Genomic DNA, 16,426 nt, shown 5'->3' with positions numbered 1-16,426 from the left:
CATTGGTGCGACAGTAGCGGAGATTTTCGATCACCCAACCCAGTTCACATTTATACTTTCGGCCACAACAGCCATGGTTTCAATTTATGTATTTTACTTTCATTCTTTGAGTTGTATGGTTGGAATTCTAAATCAGGCGGATGTTATTCCCTGCTACAACAATATTGGTTGCATATCTACGTGGCTTAAAAGAAATAAAAATCTTGGTTTTCCATGTATGCATAATTGTAGGTGAAGAAGGCACGAAAAAAGGGAGCAACTACCATTTACTAGGTGATTACTTGTTTACCATTTACTAGGTGATTATTTCTCTAGCAATCATTTTTGTTTTCAGTTGTTATTTTTACTCCGAAATCCTGTATACGAAAATATGTTAGTTTTTATTGTTTATGGAGTAAACTGCAATTTTACCCCCTGGGGTTTAGGCCAATTGGCACTCTGACCCCCCTCTCCTAACGAAATAATTGCAATTTTACCCCCCAACGTTTGGTGTTATGTCGCAAGTTTACCCCCTGTTGTCAACTCTGTTTAAAGTCAACATAAGTAAGTAACGGTCAAAGGGTATAATCGTCTTTTCCACACTAAAAAAAGTATAAACCAAATTCGACCGTCTTCTTCTACGCCAGATCAACACGAAACCCCCAAATCTCCACTATTTTTTTAGATCGTATATGCTTCAAATCCATTTCCACTATACTCGCATCCTTTCTCCAATCTAACTAACGTAACCTCTAAACCTAATTGTTTCTTAAATCAAATCAATATTTCAATGCATTAGTTTCAAAATTTGCAGATCTGATCGTTTTATCATTTGATCTACAGATATGGAAGATGATAATGATTTGGAGCAGGTTACGGGGAGTCCTTCGTCCGGAGAGAACGAATTTGTTCATGTTGAGTCAGTTGATTCTGCTCAAATGGATGTTAATTCGATTGATCAGGTGATGATTTGAGATTCTGTTGTGAAAACCTAGATCACACATTTTAGGTTTAGTTGCAGTGATTGTCTATATGTTTATTTATGTTGCACCTTTTGTTCACTTATTAAATCTGTAATACACTTTGATTGTTTGTGTTAATAAGCTTAAATTAGCTCTCTAGATAACACTTTTTAGGTTTATATGTGGTGATTGTATGTAATGTTTATGAATTATGGCTACTGTAAACTGTTTTCATGTAGTTATTTGTGTTGCACCTATTCTTCACTTATTGAATCTGAAATACACATTTATTGTTTGTGTTGATAAGTTCAAATTAGGTTAATTTGTAGTGATTGTATATAATGTTTATGAATCATGACGACTGTTATCTGTTTCCAAGTAGTTATTTATGTTGCACTGTTTGTTCACTTGTTACATTTGGAGTACACTTTTGATGTTTGCGTAAAAACAGAGCACAGAAGAATTTAGACAGAAAGGGGTGGACTTTTCTTCACAATGAGCACAGAAGTGGGTGGTGGAGGAGATGATGTCAAGTATAGTGGGTGGTGGAGGAGATGATGTGGAGGTGGGTATCGGCGATGGAGGTGGAGGTGGGTGGTGGTGGTGGAGGTGGGTGATGGCGGCTGATGGAGGGGGGGTTAATATTACAGATTAGAACAAACCATAAGGGGTAATATGAAAGGGCAACATAGTCATTTCACATTCCAGTTAACAGATCTGTTAACTTATTTGACACTAGGGGGTAAACTTGCGACATAACACCAAACGTTGGGGGGGTAAAATTGCAATTATTTCGTTAGGGGGGTTCAGAGTGCCAATTGGCCTAAACCCCAGGGGGTAAAATTACAGTTTACTCTTGTTTATGGAATGAAGGTTAAAGGCACTGCCTTCCTGTGGCAATAATTGGGATCCCCAAGACAGCTAACAATGACATTGGTGTAAGTTCTTTGATCCCTTTTTGTATCTTATAGGTCCTTTATATTGGGTTAACACCACAATTGTGTGATAATTTGTAGTAATTGTGTGATTTTGTAAATGAAAGTATGTTTTAAAAATATTATTGACTTTTTTGTTGGAATAAAAGATTAAATTTGGATGGATGATTCGCTAGACTCATTTTTCTAATGAGGATCTATTACTCTCTATTCATATTTTCTCAAGGGCGCATTGGTGCCTTGTTGGTGATGCTTATGGAGCGTATGGTTGTTATTCTCCAGGACGTAGTGTTGGTTCTGAGCAAAGTATGTGCTATAGTATTTTTCAAAGGTGGTAGATGAATCGTTTAGAAATGTTGAGTGATGAGTAAAATTGCAAAGGTGGTAGATGAATCGTTTAGAAATGTCGAGTGATGAGTAAAATTGGGTCGGTTTATACATGTCGAAACGGGCGGGTTGTTTTGAAAAACATTTTTTCCAATTTCCAGTAATTTTTTCTTAAGTAGTTAATGTGTTAAATATGAGCACAAAACTATATTATTATGTCATAACTTATTATTGTTCATTGTTTTATAATTACAGAAGTGTTTGGACTTTACCTGAAGGTCAGTGATGGTTTCTTTGTTGTATAGGTTTTAGGTCGGTTGATATTTGTCTTAAGTTAATGTAGTACCAAGTTTATGAAGGTGTGTGGAGTAAACCAAGCCTCATATGTTAACCCAGTTTCTTTTTCTTTCCCTATAAAACAGTCGTAGCTTGAAGTTAGCCTCCAAGTGCCTAAACCAGAAGAGTAACATCGAACCTGTGTTATGACCCACACAACCGAACTAGAAAATCATGTCCTGCCACTATTTACCAAGCTTTTTCTTGACTTCCAAAGAACCTATGCCTTGATCAAACTTCAAACCTTTGACATTTTGTAATGTTCACGGTTTTATTGCATTATGTGAAGATATTATGGTCCTTTTGACCTCATAATAGGCTCTTACAAAAGCTAATCTGCTTAGTTCTTTTGAAACTGTGTTGTATATCTAAATGTTTATAGCAGTTAGCAAGTAGAAAGAGAGAATTGATAATTCAAAGTTGTTTTACTTATTTTTCTGTAAATCGGTGATATTTCATGATACTTACGTGATTTAGATATTTTAACTCACTCATAGCTTTTACCTCAGTGTTAACACTTAACCCATGCTTACCCTCCCCATCATTCCTTGATCTACATCTTGCCAAACTTTATTAGTATAAATCTGCGCTTGTAATGGTACCCCGCCGCATCACGCGAGCACTCCACTAGTTTAATAATAAATGTTAGGGTTGTAGCGGGTTTCAAAATGGATGCCCCATCCCTATAGGCTATTAGATTGAGTTTGGTTGTAGTTGATAATGAGTTTAAAATTCAAATAAGGTGACATCATCATATTGATTGGGTTTATGGGTTCAACTAGGTTACCCTTCCAACCTAACTCTAATTACCTCTTCTTGATCAAATTGCCCAAATCCTATTTCAAATTTAAGGTTCAGTTAATCTTTAAAGTTATTTGGATCAATTTATGATTTATAATGTAACTAGTGTCGAGCACCTCCGCGTTGCGGCTGGGGCAAACACCAGTGTCACACTACTGTTTGTGACCACCAACACTGAAGATGCGGCGTGTTAATGCGAAGAAACTAAACCGAAACGTAAAACAAATAAAAGAATGACTAAGTTGATCTAGGACCCGCGCATTACGATGAACCTGTCAAACGGAAAAATAGACGACGTAAAAACGTTTAACCACACACGCCGTTGCGCCATGTTAACTCGCAAAATTTAGAACAGAACGTAAAACGAAAATTTTGCGAAAAATGAAAAGTGTAGAGGACCAAAGTTGAAAGTAAAAAAAGTTGTGAGGTTAAAATTGCAAAAGATGAAAAGTTTTGGGGTTAAAAGCAAAAAAAAAATCAAATAGTTTTGGGTTAAAAGTAAAGATGAAAAGTTTTGGGGTTAAAAATAAAAAAAAAATCAAATGGTTTTGAGTTAAAAGTAAAGATTAAAAGTTTTGGGGTTAAAAGTAAAAAATCAAATTGCCCTTCCAACCTAACTCTAATTACCTCTTCTTGATCAAATTGCCCAAATCCTATTTCAAATTTAAGGTTCAGTTAATCTTTAAAGTTATTTGGATCAATTTATGATTTATAATGTAACTAGTGTCAAGCACCTCCGCGTTGCGGCTGGGGCAAACACCAGTGTCACACTACTGTTTGTGACCATCAACACTGAAGATGCGGCGTGTTAATGCGAAGAAACTAAACCGAAACGTAAAACAAATAAAAGAATGACTAAGTTGATCTAGGACCCGCGAGTTACGATGAACCTGCCAAACGGAAAAATAGACGACGTAAAAACGTTTAACCACACACGCCGTTGCGCCATGTTAACTCGCAAAATTTAGAACAGAACGTAAAACGAAAATTTTGCGAAAAATGAAAAGTGTAGAGGACCAAAGTTGAAAGTAAAAAAAGTTGTGAGGTTAAAATTGCAAAAGATGAAAAGTTTTGGGGTTAAAAGAAAAAAAAATCAAATAGTTTTGGGTTAAAAGTAAAGATGAAAAGTTTTGGGGTTAAAAATAAAAAAAAATTAAATGGTTTTGGGTTAAAAGTAAAGATTAGAAGTTTTGGGGTTAAAAGTAAAAAATCAAATAGTTTTAAATTAAAAGTAAAGAATCAAATAGTTTTGGGATAAAAATAAAGAAACCATTTCTTTTAAAACCCCCCACAAAACATAACATCTTTATTTCTAAACATGTTAAAAGTTATAGTATTTAGTGGCTGTTTGTTTACCTCTTAATGAGGCTCTTTATGGTTCAGACCTCTTACTGGTTTAGCACTTAATGGTTCAGACTGTTTGTTTCACGAGCAAATGTCTGAATGGTTCAGACATTTGCCTCTGAATGGTTAAGGTTTATACAGAGTCTGAATGGTTAAGACCTCTAATCTGAATTGATCAGACATTTGCCTCTGAAGGGTTAAACGTTATACAGGCACTTAATGGTTCAGACCTATTACTGATTAAGCACTTAATGGTTGAGACCTCTTACTAATTCAGCACTTACGCATTCAAATGTTGCCAAACAGCCCCTTAGTAATTACGAATAAATGCCATGAACGACTTGACACATCATATTTTACTATTCTCATATTTTTTCTAATATAAGATTAAAAAAAACAAAAAAAAAAACAATTTAGAGGACATCAAATACAAAAGTGTTTCATTTGAGTGGAAATACATAATTATATAAATTGTTACAAGTCAACCTTGTTACCGAGTTAATCCGACACGGATTGGCTCGGATATCAGCTCGGCTTGAATTAGCTTGGCTTGGATTAACTGAGATTATTTTACTTTTAATATATTTTATTTTATAAACATTATAATATATCACCAAACTTATTATTATTTATATGTGATTATGAGTGTAATTTAATATGTGTATCACATTTAAAGGTTGATTACCATGCTAATAAACTAATATTGTATTTCGTTGAAATTAAGAATGTATTTTGTGTTGTTAAACTTGATTTTGGCTTATAATGTACTAGGTTTGAATTTCGTGTATTAGACGGCCTGCATAAATGTAATTTTATGTAATAAATAACAAAAAAGATATATCTTTAAAAAAACTCGTGTATTGCACGTGTGGAATAAAATATAATGTTATATGTTAACACATACAATCGTCAAGATTTATCTTTTAAAAATGAACTTTGATATACTATTTATTTATTATAACATTTTAGTTTGTTTTTTTTATTATTAGCTAAAAAAACACATGTATTACATGAGGTTGAATCTTGTTTTTATGATGGATTCAAATTATGGGATACAATGATTTTAGTGTTATGAATGTATCATTTATAAGGTGACTTTCCACATACACAACTCCTATAACTCTCATCTCTTTAAGTTCTTTTGTATTAATGTATATGCCTATATATAGTGGCATTTGTATATAGTGTACATATCTCAATGAATAATAATTCTCTATTCTATCTTTCTCTTTATGTTCCTTTAATATTTGCGCTTTAGTTCATATACTAGTCGCTAGTAGGCCGTTGTTTCACAACACGTTATCAGCACGACAGTGCCCTATTCTGATCGACAATAAGCCATCGCAATACAGATGCCATACCATACTTTTGGAGTTCAATTGACAATCACATCATCGTGGGATGGTAATCGTTTTCTGTTGTATCTTCATTATCACCAGGTATGTTTTTAATTACGCTTAAATTATCGATAGTAGCGAAAATAAAATCTTAATATTAATTAAAACGGTTATTCTATAAATAATCTTTTAAAACCGTTTTAATAAGTTTTTGAAGTTTCAATAAGATATTAACTTATTTAAATGGCAAATATGTGGTTGTAATAATTATGATATTGGTATTTGATATTTACCCTAGACAGAGAATTAATTGTTAATAGTTTGTAAACTAAAAGTATAAAACAAGGTTTTTCTTATTGTTGATAAAAAAAGAATTTAATATTAATATGTTTTATTTTGTGACGAAATAAATCGATAAAATTTTAAGGTTTGATTTTAATATTGACTTTCGATCAATAAAGTATTGTTATTTTAAATAGATAATCTTTCCTTCTAAATATTGTTCAAAGTTCTTAAAGAACTCACAGTTAAAAAAAATACAGATGGGTCAAATAATTTTATTAAGACGGTCAAACAAAAGAAAATTGGGTTGCTCCTGTTTTATTTTTTATTTTTTCTTTTGGGTCAAGGTTAGCGTTAATAGTCCTATAATCATATGTTTTTCTCCTTCTTGGGAACATTAATATTTAGTTGTTGGAAATTATAGAATAATAATGATATGATTTTCTTATTATAAAAATTAGTGTTTACTCATCAATATATATTTGACTTACGAAACACTTATTATTATTATTTAGGCTTCAAATATTGAAACCTCAAATCAGTAATAGAGATCAGTTTTTATATTATATTTTTATACAACATGAACAATATCTAGTGAATTACATCCAAGCGTTTTTTGAGTTTTCTTTTCATGTATTGTTAAGTGTTCTATAATTACCATTTTCAAAACAGAGGTAGATTAACAGTTTGAGACTCTTTTATTAAATTTGGGTTTAATACTATCCCATCTATTAATAATGTGTTTTTAAATTCTCTTTTGACTTTCTACCCTAAGTGATTACGTTTATTTTATTTTAGTTTTTTATATAACTAGTGATAAACCAAATAAATATATCGTACGTATTTTTATAGTTATGTCGCAATATTAAGGATATTATATTTGTGACTATAATTTGTTTTATATGATCACATGTTATAAAGTCATTTGAATGAGTAAATTTGAACTTGTATTCCATATGCTATTATTTATTTATATAGAAAAATATTGAGGAAAGCAAAAACCAAGTTGAAGTTTATTATCATTATTATGAAGAAGCATAAATACGCTTATTCGAAGTGCTATATTCTCTATACCCCATTATCAGTTTGTAGATAGTCATAAAAGGTTAGACCGATAAATTTTACATAACTCGGTCATGTATCTACTTCTCAATATATACTTTGTGAAGAGAAGATTATTTACAAGGAAAAATTAGTAATTTTTTTCATTTCTCATATTTAAGACATATGCTAACAATATCATCATGAGAACTATGAAAAATTTGAAATGATATTATACTCATGTGACCGAGTAAATAATGAAAAGCTATGAAGCTTGTTCTGGTTCTACTTCATTCCTTGAATTGAATGTGAATAAACAATGATTAGTGACAATGTCATGATCATGAACTAATTGAGAAATTTGTAATGACGGTCATATTAATAATGAGATCGATCATCAGAAGTGTTATGATAGCCAATTTGATAATGAGATTGACCATATTAGAATGTTATGATAACCAACTTAATAATGAGATCGATTATCAAAATTGTAATAATGGTCCTAATGAGATTGACCACTAGAAGTGGTAAATTATGGGATTAATTATATGAAGATAATACTTGGAGAAGATGAAAATTGACGTGACAGTTTGAAATGATAGTTAATTGTTCTATCGTTGTTAGGATCTAAGGTTGTCTGTGATTGTGTTTGTTTGCATAAAACGAATAAGTGTAGCGGAAATGAGTAGCAAACTTTGTAAACACAAACAAAGGAAAGTATAGATTGATAAACAATTGCTTTTCATTGAGTCAAAAGATTTACATAAAAGCAAAAGATTACAGTCAAAGCTTACAATCTAAACTCCCCCTCAGCCTGATACACCAGAGTTGGTTGCACAAGATGAAAGGATGAATTGGGGAGAAAAACTCACTCAAAACGATCAAGTGTAACAGTACAGAGTAGTGTCATACTTATAGGCAAACCAAACTACTGATATGCTTCAGCTGACGTCACCATGATAGTGACATCTAACGACCTAACAAACTATAAATACTGTTCTATACAAACTACTGTTATGTAACATCTGATAATCACTAAAGTACAAAACATAAGGAAACTACTGCTTCACGTTCCACTGTTGTAGCCTTAGCACAGATGCTGAGTCTTCAGTGCTTTCTTCAAAGGTGATCAGTCTTTGAGAGGGCAGTGCTTGAGTCTTCAGCAGTACTTAGGATACAGCAGTAGATAGAGCAACAGAGTTTGTCTTCAGCAGTTGTTAGATAATCATCAGAGTTTGGTTTATCAGTTGTTGTAGTTGAGCAGCACTTAACATCCATCAGCTGTTAGATAACCATTGTCAAGGGGAGAGATTAAAGTAAACTGCTGCTTATTAAGTGTCCACAGATGGGATCCGGTTTTGGCTTTACATTATCTGTTCCTCTGTTAGGGTTCAATCCCAACAATCTCCCCCTGGAACAGATAATGCCAAAACCATTCCTTATTCAGGACCTTTATTACTCATCAAGAGTGCCCTAGCTTGTTCCTTAAATTCAGCTTCAAATTCTTTGGCACTCTAGTCATTTACATCCCTGCACAGTGAAAGCTCAAGGAGATCCTGCAAATCTTGAACACTAAGGCCTAGTGCTTCTTTCCTTGATATATGCTTCACCTCACCATTGGATCTGAGCAAAGTCAATACGTGGGTCTTTTGATCAGACTTCCACTTTAGTATTTTTGAATCCAATGGGTTTTTTGGGGGAGATTTATTATCAGATGAGTTGAGGGATGATGGCCTTGAAAACACATGCAAACTCTCAGACATTCTTTTGAAAGCTTCTTCTATGACTTTGTTTGCTGCAGCTATGTCTTCTGCAGTTTCTTGTCCAGTAAGCTCTTGTTTTTCATTGTCTATCATGCTGTTGCAGTGTTTGGGGATGCAGGGCTGTTTAATACCTTCACAAAAAGGCTTTGAAGCTTTGATGAGCTATCTTCTTTCAGACCCATTTTCATGATGGTGTCTTTGAAGAACTCTGCTTCTTTTTCCTTGACCTCTTCTTCAGACATCTGTGTACCTTCTTCTTGATTTGAGACAAGAATAGGTTTGTATGCTGATTTTAGCATTGTTCTGAGGTTTTCAATTTGTTGTTCCATCTTCATCATTTGTTCTCTCTTCTTCCTTTTCTTTAGCCTCTCATAGGCTTCATCAGTTTGCTGCCTAGACCATTTTGATATGGCTTCAGCAGTGTCTACTTTAGCATCCACTAACTCCTTCTTTCCTTTATATTCAGCAGTGAGATCAGCAATGAGTTTTTGTACTTACTCCAGTTTGGAGCAGTTTTCTTCTTTGAAGGATCATTTTTGATTCTTTGGATCCTTTCAGCCTCATGCTTCAAAGCTACTAAAGGCCATTCTTTAAACTGAGATTCTTCAGCAGGGTAGAACTTGTCTTTCATGATGAAGGCTAGAAGTTGTTCTCTCAGTCTCTTCTTTTGATTAGCCTTTTTGTGTCTAGCTCTTGTGCATATTCTTCCATCTGCTTAACCTTTGCAAGGTAGAACTTCAGTCTATTAGCAATGCCTTCTTCGCTTAGCCTTTCTTTTTCACTGTCAACCTTAGCTTTAACTTTAGCTTGCCTAGCCTTTATCTTGAGATAATCAGTTATATCTTCTGGAGCTATGTAGCCAATGAGTGAGGAGAATTTTCTTTTTGAGGGATCTGTTTCTGTATAAAACTGTCTCATCTCATTTTTGATGGCTTCAAGCTCTAGTGGATATTTTTCAGCATTTGGATCATGTATCCCTTCATCAGCAGTAATAGGCTTTCTTTTTCTGCTAAAGAGCTTAGGTTGAGATATAGGAAAGGATAGAGCAGTGGTGGATGGTTGACATACAACTGTTGAAACAACTGGTGTCTCAACTGTTGCTGTCATTACAACTGCTGATGTGTCAGCAGATGTCTTCTGCTTTTGAGCAGGGGTTATTGTGGCAGTTGTTTGGGAGGTGATCAGTGGTTGACTAGCAGTAATTGAAACAACTTGTGTTTCAACCACTGTTGTCATTACAACAGATGTTGTGACATCTGTTGTCTTCTGCCTTTTAGCAGGGGGTGATGATGGTTTGGCTGTTTGTGATGGTAAGGGTGGTTTTTGTGTTGTAGACACAGGTGGTGGTGGAACAGTGGTTGTGGTGGTGTATGATGAAGTGGTGTGTGTTGGAGGTGTGTGTGTTGATGAGAGGGCAGCTGTTTGGCTACAGACAACAGTTTTTGTAACTACTGTTGTATCAGCTTTTGAAGTTTTGGGTTTTTCTGGTTCAAAGTATATCCCATCTTCTATACCTTTCTTTTTCAGCTTGGTTTTCTCCCCCTTTTTGGCATTATCTGCCAGGGGTGTATCCATGAAGAAAATGGTAGATGGACCTTTCTCACTTTGAGCATTCTGTTGTATGCTGGCCTTTATAGCCTTGATGTCTGCTTGAGTGTCTTTGAACCGAGACTCCACCATGTTGGTCAGCATTTGTACTTGATTTGCGTGCTGTTTAGCAGCCATTTGTTGCTAATGTTCAAGCAATGGTTGGAGAATATTCCATAGCTCATTTGCAGCAAATGCTTGTGGAGCAGGTGCTTGAGCAGGAGGAGCAGAAGATTGGGCTATTTGAGTTTCTAACAGCTGCTGCACCATATCTTTTATTTCGGCAACAGAAGATTCTAGATTTTCAACTCTGGCCGTCAATTTGTTGTATCTTGAATCATCACCTGATTTAACAGGATCATCTGAATCCCCACCAGTGGTGGTTGTATCAATGTGTGACTTAGGAGCTGTTGCCCAAAAGTCATCCATTGATGCCCCTTTTTCTTGGTACTGGGGACTTCTTTCTTCAGCAACCGATAAACCTTTGATGTTACCAGCAGCTAAAGATAACTTACTGGTGGTTACCGATGTTGCCATGGAAGAAATTGCCTTCAAGGGAGTCTTAATAATGTAACAACTGTCCAACTGAAGATCTGTTGATCCATCAGTTGTAGTTGCTGCTCCACTTGAACTACCACCGAGAGTTACTTGTAACTCAGGGGGTGTAACCTCCTCAACTGTTGCTTGGATAACAGAGGTATTAACATCAGACCCAGTCACTTATGGAGGTATGCTCTCAGTAATTGGTGATTGAGAGGAACTGGTTTGTGTCTGTGCAATATCAACTGCATGCAACAGGGGTATTATTGATTGTGGCAATATGATTGGTGAGGGTATGGGTGTAGAAAGAGACATGTCCTTGGGATCAGGACTGTGGAAGATAGATCCGAGTGGACCTAGAGCTTCATATTGTGGTGTCCCTGTGCTTACAACTTGATCCTTTTGTGAGGATGCAAGAGGAGTTTGAGGCTGGGGTTGAGATCTTTCTACCAACTGCTGTGAGGAAGTAGCAGCAATGGTTTCTGGTGACTTTTGTGTTGTCACTGGCAGTTGCTCTGGGATCTCATCTTCCAGAGTTGCCTTTGTTTTGGGTTTGGTGGGTTTTCTGGATGGTTTTCTTTTGGTCTTTTTGGTGATGGCAGGTGTGGGTTTTAGAGCAGTGGGTGTGCTACTCTGATCACCTGGAGCAGTGGGCTCAGCAGTGGTTTCTTGAGGGTCAGTGGCAGTTTCTAAAACCTGCTCAGCCTCTTTTGTTTTTAATTTTATTGGTGCCATCATTCTTGAAAAAGTTTCTATTGTTAAACTGTTTATTTTGAAGGAGACACCTTGTTTGGGCACTTCTGCCTCTTTCTCGACAAATTTTTGTTCAAAATAGTAACTTAGAAACCTCGGAAAGAGCAGAAATGCCTTATTATCAACGTTCTTTACCAAATCATCAAATATTTCCTGGGAGTAGTTATAGTTTTCATTGTTCAAAATTGCATACCCCAGGCATTGGATTTTTGTTGGTATCTCATTGAAGGACGTTGTTTTATTTGAAACACACATGAGCAGTGTGTGGAATAAAAATCTGGGTGCAGAAGGGAAGTAACCCTTTTGTAGGGTGTCCCTGTATGGTTGTTCTGCATAGCCCCTTTTCATGAAATCCTTTACCAACTCGTCTTTTGTAAAAGAGGTTTTTCCATTTAAATCATCGAGTTTAAAGGTTTCAGAGATGGATTTTGGTGAGATGTTTACCTTCTTACCCTGTATCGAGGAGTTGATGGCGGCGATGATATCTCCTTGTTTTTCAAGGGTGGCGTTTTTCCAGAACTCTCTCTGGGTATCAAGGTAAATAGGAGCGTCTGCTGTTATCAAAGTTTTGTACTTTGATGCAGAAAGGATGTCAAGGATGGAGTCGAAAGTGTGGTTATCGGTAGGTTTTGTGAGTATACCTACATAGTTGTGTAGAGCTTTGTAGCGAATCTCCGGTGTTTCAGTGGCCATTTGAGTGGCATCTGCTGGTGTGGAGGAAGATGATGGTTTTGTTTTTGATTTCGATTTTGGTTTCGTCATTTTGGATGAAGAAGATCGAAGAAGTTTTTGGAGTTATGAGAGGGAAACTGCTATGAGAAGAGAACTTTTGGAATTCAATTCGACAGTAAAACCCTGTTTGGATTTAATCAGGGTTTTATTTAGGGAAAAAGTGATTGCTGATGTGGCAGCGGTTATTTTGATCTGAAGGCTAAAAACTGACCACGTGTCAAACATCTGATGGAATGGTAAATAATGGAGGACAGTTGTTTTGACAACTACTGATGAATCAAGTATCAGTAGTTACAACGGTAATAAAATGAAACAATGGATGTAACAAAGATTTTAAACATCAGTGTTTTGGAGAACAGAGGTTGACACTTTAGTAGTGGACAGACTTTAGTGAGCAGATGTTAAGGCACAACAGCACTTTAGAAACAACAGTGGTAGAAGATAAATTGGTTCAAACAACTGATAGTGCAGCAGTATCTCAACTTTTGACAAACAATGTTAGCATCTGCTTGTTCAGATGTAGAAAATGATTTGTTCTTGTAAAAGCACAATCTCTTGTCTATCATCTGTTGAGTACCAGAAATGTTATTCTTAACAAAATACATTTTAGATGTATAATATCAAGATTAAATTGTCAGCAGTTATCTTCAGAAACTTTGTTCAAGGTTTTGCCATCTGTCTATTTTCTAGACAGTGGTTTAGCATTCCAGATGATGAAGACATTTCTACATGAGCTGCTCATTTTGTGTCTAATTACATGAACTAGATCATGAGTATCTCAGTAGTCTAAATCAATTTGCAATCAATTTATGATCTGTGAAAACCAAACTTGAGCTTAACATGACCTTGATATGTATGTCATTTCCTTTTGACCAGATTTAAGGATAGTAATTTCACACAAAAATAAGGAAATTACATCCTGACCAGAGATGAACTTTTACTATAAAAAATGAGTAAAAGTACAAAATATATCTTATAAAAATGAAATATATCTGGCTTTATTTAGAGAAAAACACCTTAAGAAAAATTAAAGGAAGTTTTGAAAATAATCAAAAGGATCCGACAATTTTCCAGTAAATTCATGATCATATTATTCTCAAGTTATTTTGACCATTGTTTTGGGTCATTTACTTGTCAATTGATTGAAAGTTTCTTTTAAGCATAATCACTGGAGATGTCATTGTTACCAGAACACTTTCTGCATTGATGAATGCACACAGTTGCGTGATGATGACCACTGATGATCTAACTTTTAAATCTCAAAAGTGTTTTATGCTTATTCTCTTTTGTTTTTGATTTCAAAAGTTTTTGAGATAGCTACACTTTGAGATTTGTTCATTTTCCTTTTCCCTTTTTACCCTTTTTATTCATATGTTCAGAAATGCTCACTAGGAGATTATATTTTGAACATACTTTGTCCATAATCGTTTTGAAGCAATGTTTTGAGAGATCTGACCATGTTTGAGCATGTTTTATTACAGATCTCACATTACTTATGATTAGGACTATTTTGACATCTTATTTTCTCAATGTGTTTTTGACAAAGTTGATTTGATCCATTTGAAGGTACTCAACCTGCCTTTGAGCACATGAGAAATTTTGACCAAAGTTTTATTCCCTCTTTTCTTTGTCAGCAGTATTCTAGTGTTTTAGATGAACACAAGTTTTGCTGAACTGAGGTACATACTTTGGTTGTTTATTGAAAACATCACAAATATCAAAACAACAGTTGAAATCAATTTTGAAAGCATCGAACGATCCCATAATTTATCAGATATTTTACAGATCTAACAACTATGAGTGACATATGCATGAAAACACTTGTTGTGTGAGATTTGTGTGTCATATGACATCTTGGTTGATTTTCAGAGTATTTGAATATTCATTTAACCATGATTCACTCGTTACTCTGTTTTTCAACTGAATACAACCAACCTTAGTATCAATGAATTTTGAGCTGAACTGTTATGTCAAATTGATTGTAAGATCGAATTTGACTGTCCAAGCTCTGATACCAATTGTTTGGATCTAAGGCTGTCTGTGATTGTGTTTGTTTACATAAAACGAATAAGTGCAGCGGAAATGAGTAGCAAACTTTGTAAACACAAACAAAGGAAAGTATAGATTGATAAACAATTGCTTTTCATTGAGTTAAAAGATTTACATAAAAGCAAAAGATTACAGTCAAAGCTTAAAATCTAAACTCCCCCTCAGCCTGATACACCAGAGTTGGTTGCACAAGATGAAAGGATGAATTGAGGAGAAAAACTCACTCAAAACGATCAAGTGTAACAGTACAGAGTACTGTCATACTTATAGGCAAACCAAACTACTGATATGCTTCAGTTGACGTCACCATGATAGTGACATCTAACGACCTAACAAACTATAAATACTGTTCTATACAAACTACTGTTATGTAACATCTGATAATCACTAAAGTACAAAACATAAGGAAACTACTGCTTCACGTTCCACTGTTGTAGCCTTAGCACAGATGTTGAGTCTTCAGTGCTTTCTTCAAAGGTGATCAGTCTTTGAGAGGGCAGTGCTTGAGTCTTCAGCAGTACTTAGGATACAGCAGTAGATAGAGCAACAGAGTTTGTCTTCAGCAGTTGTTAGATAATCATCAGAGTTTGGTTTATCAGTTGTTGTAGTTGAGCAACACTTAACATCCATCAGCTGTTAGATAACCACTGTCAAGGGGAGAGATTAAAGTAAACTGCTGCTTATTAAGTGTCCACAGATGGGATCCGGTTTTGGCTTTACATTATCTGTTCCTCTGTTAGGGTTCAATCCCAACAATCGTATCTTACGTGACAGTTTAGATATGACACCCGGAGCGTCATACTCCCTAAATCTCGTTACGAGTTTGTAGAAGGTCATAAGATTTCAGACCTTAACTCGGATATTTAATTACTTCTCTATTAATGTAATGCAAAGAGAAGATCATTTACAAAGAAAAATCAGATAAAACAATTTTTATTTGTCATATCTCAAATATGCTATAGTAGCAATATTATTGAATGAGTATAACAAATTTGAGATGATTACATATTTGTTTGTCCAAGAAAGAAGTAATGATAAACCATGAACCTTGTTTGGTTCTACACCATTGAATAGCTCGTGATCGTGGGTATAATTGAGAAAATTTTAATGATGCCACCATGAATGTTGTATGGTTATAATCCATTCCTTGAACTGAATGTGATGATATAATAATTGGTGTAAAGTTCATAATCATATAATTGTGGAAATTGTTATGATGCTCATGTAATGAGATCAACTATGTTAATAATGTGATGACTATACAATGATCGTTTATAAAGGTCATGATCATGGTAAGTGTGGAAATTGTAATGATCCTCAAGTTGATAGCCATGTTAGTATTGAAATTGACCACAAGAAGTGGCATACTAAGGAAGTGATTATATAATAAAATATGGGAACCATGTAATAACATGAATTTTTGAAATAATAATATATTATTTTCTCGTACTTCCTGTCGTGTATCGGACAAACACGAGTGCATCTAAAAGAATATATGATCACAAACCTGAAGTATATGGTTGATAATCATTTAATTAGTTGGCATGACCGGTTAGACCACACCGAGTCAATGATGATGTGAAACATAATGAAGAACTAGAAAATTCTTGAAGATAATAATTAGCATGTAATGTTTGCTCTCAAGGGAAATTATATAT

General features: G+C 34.7%; 1 long non-coding RNA gene across 1 annotated transcript; it reads left to right on the top strand.

The window, feature by feature from the left end:
- The first annotated feature begins 602 nt into the window (after positions 1-602).
- On the top strand, positions 603-1,238 carry LOC110898645. Its single transcript, XR_002569530.2, has 2 exons — positions 603-724; positions 823-1,238. It is a non-coding gene; the product is annotated as an uncharacterized LOC110898645 (long non-coding RNA).
- The last annotated feature ends 15,188 nt before the right edge of the window (positions 1,239-16,426 follow it).

Source organism: Helianthus annuus, chromosome 13 (genome assembly GCF_002127325.2).
Source record: "Helianthus annuus cultivar XRQ/B chromosome 13, HanXRQr2.0-SUNRISE, whole genome shotgun sequence".
NCBI classification, from domain to species: Eukaryota; Viridiplantae; Streptophyta; class Magnoliopsida; order Asterales; family Asteraceae; genus Helianthus; species Helianthus annuus.
The sequence above is the reverse complement of the archived record's forward strand: the minus strand, read 5'-3'. Positions and strand labels throughout refer to the sequence as shown.